This window comes from Coffea eugenioides, unplaced genomic scaffold (assembly GCF_003713205.1).
Source record: "Coffea eugenioides isolate CCC68of unplaced genomic scaffold, Ceug_1.0 ScVebR1_549;HRSCAF=1246, whole genome shotgun sequence".
In the NCBI taxonomy this organism is placed as follows: domain Eukaryota; kingdom Viridiplantae; phylum Streptophyta; class Magnoliopsida; order Gentianales; family Rubiaceae; genus Coffea; species Coffea eugenioides.
Window position 1 is genome coordinate 13,463 of NW_020864397.1, and position 8,343 is coordinate 21,805.

The 8,343-nt window shown below is 33.4% G+C and overlaps 1 long non-coding RNA gene across 2 annotated transcripts; it reads left to right on the forward strand.

Annotated features, from left to right (window-relative positions):
* The first annotated feature begins 1,431 nt into the window (after positions 1-1,431).
* On the forward strand, positions 1,432-2,151 carry LOC113758514. 2 transcript variants are annotated; one of them, XR_003466772.1, is made up of 4 exons: positions 1,432-1,442; positions 1,548-1,679; positions 1,834-1,888; positions 2,128-2,151. It is a non-coding gene; the product is annotated as an uncharacterized LOC113758514 (long non-coding RNA). The 2 variants fall into 2 exon arrangements; XR_003466771.1 differs by lacking the exon at positions 1,432-1,442 and having other exon boundaries at positions 1,451-1,679.
* Positions 2,152-8,343: the final 6,192 nt, after the last annotated feature.

The following is an 8,343-nucleotide window of genomic DNA, read 5'->3' on the forward strand; positions in this document are numbered from 1 at the left end:
TGTTAACATCGCATTCCACTATGAGCATAGCAAACTGGGATGCACATGCCAAGTAATTGGTCCTAATGCTACACAGTATATAAGTCAAGTAGGAATCTTAGTAAAGGATGGTAATAAATTACCACTCACGTACACAGATTGGAGGGCCATGCCTGAAGGATCTAAGGAGAGATTTTGGGAAGATATTAAGGTATTTTGACTCACTATCAAAGTTAGCAACATTTTTTTTCTTTTTATTTCATACAATCTTGTAGCTTGTGAATGTTTAAACTTTTGTTTTGTAATTTTTGATAGAGAAATACAAATATTGATGATACATGCAAGAAAGTACAAATGATAAGGGTCAGCAAATTGTGGAGAAATTGGAAATCAAAAGTCAAGAGCATGTATTTCACTCCTTATAGGAGGCACAGGTCATGGCTATTAGCACACTGTCCTGCAAGAGTTGAGGAGGATCAATGGCCTATTTTGGTTGATTATTGGAGCTCAGAAGATGTCAAGGCATGTATTTATTGTCACATCTCTTTTGCTTTTGAATTAAATTCTAGTGCTATTATGATTTTGATGTGTTGTTAACTACCTTTTTCTGTTTTGTACATAATTAGAAGCAAAGCAAGATTAATAGCAAGAATCGAAAAAAATAAAAGATGCCACATCGAACAGGGCGAAAAGATCATGTGAACCTCAGGGAAGAGGTATATTAAATTCTAATGCTTATGTTTCTAGCAATTTTTTCTGGAACATAGTCTTATTTAGAAATATTAACACTTTAGTTTGTACATTGAATATGTGGCAGCTTCGGATTAAAACTGGAAAAGAGCCTTCGAAACTAGACGTTTTTATTCATTCAAGACAAGGAAAACAAATGGATGAGTTGACTTCACAAACAATTGTAAGAATAGCTTTTAGTCACTTTTTATTGGTTTTACTTCATAAATAATTCTTTCTTCTGTCTGTTTTTCAATTTAGGCAACTATGAATGAGGAAATACAAAAACTGCCAGAGACATCCAGGGATGATAATTTTGTGAAAGATATACTCTATGAAAATATTCTTGGACCTGAAAAACCAGGTCGTCTTCGAACTTATGGGGTAGGTGCGACTCCAAAAGACGTGTATAGGATGTCAAATAACATGAATGATGGACAAAAGAAAGCATTTGACGATGCAGTGAATGAGAAAGTGGAAATCATACATGGTGAACTACGAGAAGAAATGAATTCGAAATTGGCAGATTTTAAGGAGGAGTTGATTGCTCAATTTGAAGCAAGAATGGTTTGGGATAACTATTTTGTTAAATATTATAGTTTTTCTAATTTTTTTATTGCTTTAGTTACTATTGATCTTTGTTCTTCCAGAGGGCATCCACATGTGACTTGGCATCACTCCAAAGAAGAGAAATTAATGCAGCAAAACAATCTCAAATTTCAGACTCATTAGAGGTTGTATATTAATTCATACAATTCGATTTTGTGTTCAAACTCTCTGAAATATCAGCAGCTATGGCCTGATTTTCTTTTCTTCACACTTTGTTGATAATGTAACAGGTTGGTGATAGAATGAACAGGGAAGTTGGAACAAATGATGCTGAAATGTACAAGGAAGTTGGAACAAATGATGCTGAAATAAACAAGTGTGAAATGAATAAAAAAGTTTCTTCAATTGCTGATATTCTTGAGGTATAGTATGCGTACTTTGAGTTGGTCCTTCTATAGAAGACCAATTTTGCTGAGTTCCTTGTTGATATTGAATTGTGCATGACTTCCTTGTTGATGACTATTTGTGCATGAGCTCCTTGTTGATATTTAATTGACTAGTCTTTTGTTATACCAGAACCATCATACAAAGAAGAAAAGGAGCAGGACTACTTGCAAACGACTTGCTTGAGGTACTGGAAAAGTTTCTGGAAATAACTCTATTCTGTCAAGTTTTCCATTGAGTATTTGTATGATTGGGAAGACGAGCTGTTTTTGTTAAGATTTAGCCAGCTATTTATGGGACATAATGTAGTAGAAGTGGTCTTAATTTTCAGTGTCTGTGAAAAGGTTGAATTACAAATTCCGTTTCAGTATCTATTGTTATATTAACGTTTTCTTCATGCTTAATGGGTTGGGGTTATATGAGCAGGGGACTAATAGAATACACTTTGCAGCCCTAGACTTGATGGTACATTGGAAGCATGCGGATTGGGAGATATGAAGATGTTTGACGGGTATTTTACATACGTGCAAGCTAAAAAATACCGAATTACACCCGTTCACTGCAAGTATACAGATCAACTAGTAGTTTAGGGTATATATCGGGTCGATCCCACAGGGAAGAATGAACAATTACCGATGTTTTCAAACTCCTTTATTATTTAGACTACCACAAATATAAAATTTAAGAAAATAACACCAGAAAGCTCCTAGAGATATGGAATTCCTTACTACTCTTGCAAATGAGATTATCGGTTAAGTGAATGCTATTATCTTGATTAGTTATGGCGTAATTTCCTAATGTATGTGAAACCTACTTTCGTAGTGAATCAACTATACTTGTAATTAAATCATACCTACTCTCGTGGTTATGAAATTAACTACAAGTTCATTTCTTCTATGAAATTACATGAAACAAGTCACTTAAGCCGCATAGGTGCACCTCTACTTTCGTGAGTGTACTCCCTAGGCTTATCACTTCTTTGAACTAGTGTTAAATTCCAATTTTCATTGCAAACTTAACACCTTAAGATTATCATAATTAATGGCCAGTTAATCATGATTAGATAACCAAAAGTGATAAATAGCTTGCTCAAAATAATATGACCAAATAACCAAATAAACATCATTAACAAAATATAGCAAGTTCAACCATAACTCTAGGCATAAACTTTAACTAAACATATTAAACACAAAATCCAGAACTTATATATTAGCTAAACTTGGAATCAAATACAAAAGATAAAGAGTTGGAAAGGAAAAATAACCCTTGTCACATGAGCTCTTTCCTTGCCTTCTTCATCTCCTTCTTCATCTTTGCCTAGCTAATAAACAAGAAGGATGAACTACTACTCTATACTAAACTAATCTAACAATAAGAGAATGGAAAAGCTACATTTTTGCAGACTCCAAGCTTCTCCCGTATGCTCTGCATGTCCTGGTTGCTCCCTATATAAACTGCTCCAAAAGCTCCTTTTCCATTGGTCCAAATTTGCTGCATTTGATTTCCAAATCTGAAATTGTTAAGATAGTCAATAGCCTTTGTTTTTGACTTGAAAATATGCCAACTTTCTTGCCCTTTTGTCTTCTAAAGCATGTGCACCGAATTCTCTTGCAGATTGTAGCTGGAAAGTAGTCAGAACACAAGAGAATTGACTGAGCAAAATTGCAGAATTGCGGCCGGAAAACGCGCCTACACAAAACGCGGTTACAAGTCACGTTTTGTGTACTCGCGTATTCACTTTGTCCTTACTTCAGCTGCGATTTTCTCTATCATAAAGGCTGAACTGGATTTTTTGTAAAACACCAAAGTTGTAGCCCTTTGAGTTAGCTTTCCAATGCTTCAAGAATCATCCAAATCTGAGCTTTGTAGCCTGAGATATGATCGAAATACTAAACACTGGTCAGAGCTCTGTTTTCCACTTTGGACAGCTGAGTTGAATTTCGGTATTTCAACTTTTGGACTATGAAAACGGCTGAACTGGACTTTGATGTCTTCATACCAAATGTAGATATATCTCTTAGCTTCAAAATGGTATCAAGATCACCTTGATCCGATCTGTGTAGCTCCAGATATAGTCAAAATACCAAAACGTGTCAGAGTTGTCAAAACCTGACTTTTCTTGATTCAAATTGCATTTTTCCTTTTTACACTTCATATTTTATTTTCACCACTTTAATCCATCTTCAATCATCCAAATATCTTCTCAATGCACTTCATTTGATGATTGAATCATTAAACCTACAAAATATGAAGTTTTTCCCATAAAAATCCAACAAATGCAATATTTAGCCAATTTAACATAAAATGTAGATTTTTACCAAAACCTTAGTTATTTTAGTTATAAAACTAAATAATCAAACCAAAATTAACTAATAAAACACACTAAAAATACGTAAAATAAACCCTTGTCAAATACCCCCACACTTGAACCATTGCTTGTCCTCAAGCAATAAAAATACAAACCAACAATGATCCAAAATTTGAAAATAAATATATGTAGCATTTCAACTTCATTTCCTCAAAACAGAGTAAATAACCATTATGCAATTATTCAATTAAGTTCAAGTACTCATAATATCAAGTAAAGGAGAGCCAATTATACCATCATTATAACAAATTCAAATCGATTTTTCATCCTTACCTGATTTCACAAGCAAGCAACTCATATGGTCAATAATAATGCTTCCTAAACTCATGATCATCTTTTAATTCTGTTTAAAAAGATATTTATTACATATCTAAATATTACTTAAGACGTGAGAATGCCTTTTGACGCGAGGATCGACATTTTTAGATGAAGATCACCGGTTACTCAACACTTCACATACTCAAGTTGCTTTGCATACTCTTAATTCAAGTACCGTTTTACGCGAAAGTCGACATTTGTAGATGAAGACTCCCGGTTACTAAGTACAAGAATCATTGGAGTAGAATAGATCTTTTTTTTTTCTTCTTTTTTTTCATTTTTTTTCTTTTTACAGCAAAGATAATAATAAATTCCTCAAAAGAATAATCATGAGAAGAGTATTGCACTTATTGACCATATTTATCACTTAACTTATAAAATCCAATAAAGAGAAGAAATTTCATCAAATATGCAAAAAAAATATAGGTATAATTTTCTCCACTTTAAAAGATATACTTTCCTACAAATGCAAAAATTATAATCACATAATAGTCATTTCCAAGTTAAATGAGAAAAGAAGTTTCCAAATCACATATATTTATCTCAAATGTAGGAGGAATTTGAACTACTAATGGTATGGAACTTGGTACCCCTTGGATAAAATCGAAAAAATATGAAACTTTTTGGGGCAAGTTTGTAATTTTGGACAAGATTTTAGAAAAATTTTGAATTTTAACACAAGTCCAATATTTGCAACTAATAATTCAATCACATACAATGTATATAATCTCAATTCTCCCCCCACACTTAACATACACATTGTCCTCAATGTGTAAGAAGGAAAATCAAGAAAAAATAAAAATAAAATAATACTCCCCTATTGTTGTGATTGAATATGAAGCTTCAAGGTATGTTGTTCGCTTGTCTTCATCGCTTCATGAGTTCCATTTGGTAACCATTAGTGATATAACCTAAAAATGGAAAATGAGAAACAAAAGTGATAACAAAGGCTTAATAAACATATAACGGCGATCCGTAATTCCTAAGCCTTTGTGGTGGTGATGTACCTATAGAAAATACACAATAAGCAACTGAAGGTACAAGAAAATATATGAGGAAAAGAAGAAAAAGAGAATCAAGGAAGCTGCATTTTTTTTTTTTTTAAAAAAAAGGTGCTCAGAAAACGCGACTCATCAAAACGCGCCATCAAGCCTCGTTTTATGAAGTCGCGTTTCTTCACATATCTTGCAGAATCGAAAACGCGACTACGTGATAAAACGCGACTTTAAGTCGCGTATTTGAAGGCGCGTTTTTGGTTTCTGAACAGGCTGTAAAACGCGACTTTGTAGAAAACGCGACTTCCTGTCGCGTTTTGAAGGCGCGTTTTCTTCATTATAGGCACAGAATTGAAAACGCGATTCAATGAAAACGCGATTCAGAGGCGCGTTTTCTTGAGAAACGCGTTTTCTGCTGCGAATTTTAGCAGAAATTCAACTTTTGCAAAATTACAAAAGGTACCCTAATTACTCAAAATGCTTCATAGATCATTTGTTTGCTAAAATATTCAATGCATGCACATGTAAAATGATCAAAACATGCATTTTAACCCCTTGTAACGAATCAAAAACAACAATTACTCAAATCGAGGGGTTGAGTTCCTTGATCAAACTTCGCCTTTTTCACCTCATTTGGTCACTTTTGCTTTCATTTCCAATACCTATAAATGAAAAATAACGAAATAACTCAAACACATACTTTAAACATAAAATCACACCAAAATAACATAAATAACCAAAACATTGGGTTGCCTCCCAATAAGCGCTTTTATTTATAGTCGTTGGCTCGACTATTGAACCTCATTTTTCAAGGAGGCTTAGTTAACGAATAATCCACCATTTTTTTGTCGTGGTGGATCATTACATGGTGACTTTATAGCAAAAGTCACATGATCTAATGATGTGAGAAATGGAATTGACTTACCTATCCCAAGTGTTTCATAAATATTACCTTGAATATGCACCACTTGAGAACTTACCAATGGAAATGTCATGAGAGTATCTTGGGCAGCAATACCCTTAGAACCTATACTTTCAATGCACTCCTCAAGAGGGGTGAAAAATGAGTCATTAAAACTCACCTCTTGAGGCTCAAAGTTAGTTCCAAAGATATTATCATGTGAAATGGACATTTGCTCATTGAAACACAATTGAGATTCATCATTTTCATCAAAATGCAATCCATTTTCACATACAACATTCCCACCATTCATGCTAGGATCATTTTGCAAATTATTAGAGGAAATAACTTCACACAATACACTCAATTGCTCATTTATTCTGCCAAAGTGAGAAGTTAATTCATCTATTCTTTTTTCAATCCTATCAAAACGGTCGGAAGTCACATTAGCTAATTTTTCTATAGCTAACTCCCAAGATGGTTTTGATTCATATTGGACACATTCAGGTTGGTAATTATAAAAATATGAAGAATCACTATAAGTACCATGATTATCCCAACCATAAGCATTAGCACTATATCGATCAAAACAAGGATTGTAATGCTCTAATTCATCATAATAATCCACATTTTGTGCTTGCATACATGTATTAGTAGCATGATAACCTCCACACAAGTCACAAATGACATGATAAGAATTAAAAGCATTAACATTCCTTCTCTGCTCAATTTCCTGCACAATTTTGTCCATTTGAACTTGTAGCATCATAACATCAAATTTAGCCTTTAAGCACCTTATACCATCTTCAAAAAACATACCTTCAGTAATTTCTTGGTTACCTCTGTTGAAGGAGCTTTTCACTTGGTAACCATCCATTGCCAATCTTTCATTTCTCAAGCTTTGTCCTCCCAATTCACCTACCCTCCTCATTATCTAAAATTACTTTTAAACAATCTCAAAAGTAAGATCAGTTAAGAAGGATAGATTCCAAGACACAAACTAAAACAGAAAAAAAAAATAATAATAATAATAAAAATTGACTCAAAAAAATGACATAAAACACACAAGATACAACAAAAACAACAAAAATAAGAAAATTTGTCTAAATTAATAAAGTTGCTCTTCACACCGATATTGCCAAATCTTCCCCGGCAACGGCGCCAAAAACTTGGTGGGTATTTTACATACGTGCAAGCTAAAAAATACCGAATTACACCCGTTCACTGCAAGTATACAGATCAACTAGTAGTTTAGGGTATATATCGGGTCGATCCCACAGGGAAGAATGAACAATTACCGATGTTTTCAAACTCCTTTATTATTTAGACTACCACAAATATAAAATTTAAGAAAATAACACCAGAAAGCTCCTAGAGATATGGAATTCCTTACTACTCTTGCAAATGAGATTATCGGTTAAGTGAATGCTATTATCTTGATTAGTTATGGCGTAATTGCCTAATGTATGTGAAACCTACTTTCGTAGTGAATCAACTATACTTGTAATTAAATCATACCTACTCTCGTGGTTATGAAATTAACTACAAGTTCATTTCTTCTATGAAATTACATGAAACAAGTCACTTAAGCCGCATAGGTGCACCTCTACTTTCGTGAGTGTACTCCCTAGGCTTATCACTTCTTTGAACTAGTGTTAAATTCCAATTTTCATTGCAAACTTAACACCTTAAGATTATCATAATTAATGGCCAGTTAATCATGATTAGATAACCAAAAGTGATAAATAGCTTGCTCAAAATAATATGACCAAATAACCAAATAAACATCATTAACAAAATATAGCAAGTTCAACCATAACTCTAGGCATAAACTTTAACTAAACATATTAAACACAAAATCCAGAATCTTATATATTAGCTAAACTTGGAATCAAATACAAAAGATAAAGAGTTGGAAAGGAAAAATAACCCTTGTCACATGAGCTCTTTCCTTGCCTTCTTCATCTCCTTCTTCATCTTTGCCTAGCTAATAAACAAGAAGGATGAACTACTACTCTATACTAAACTAATCTAACAATAAGAGAATGGAAAAGCTACAT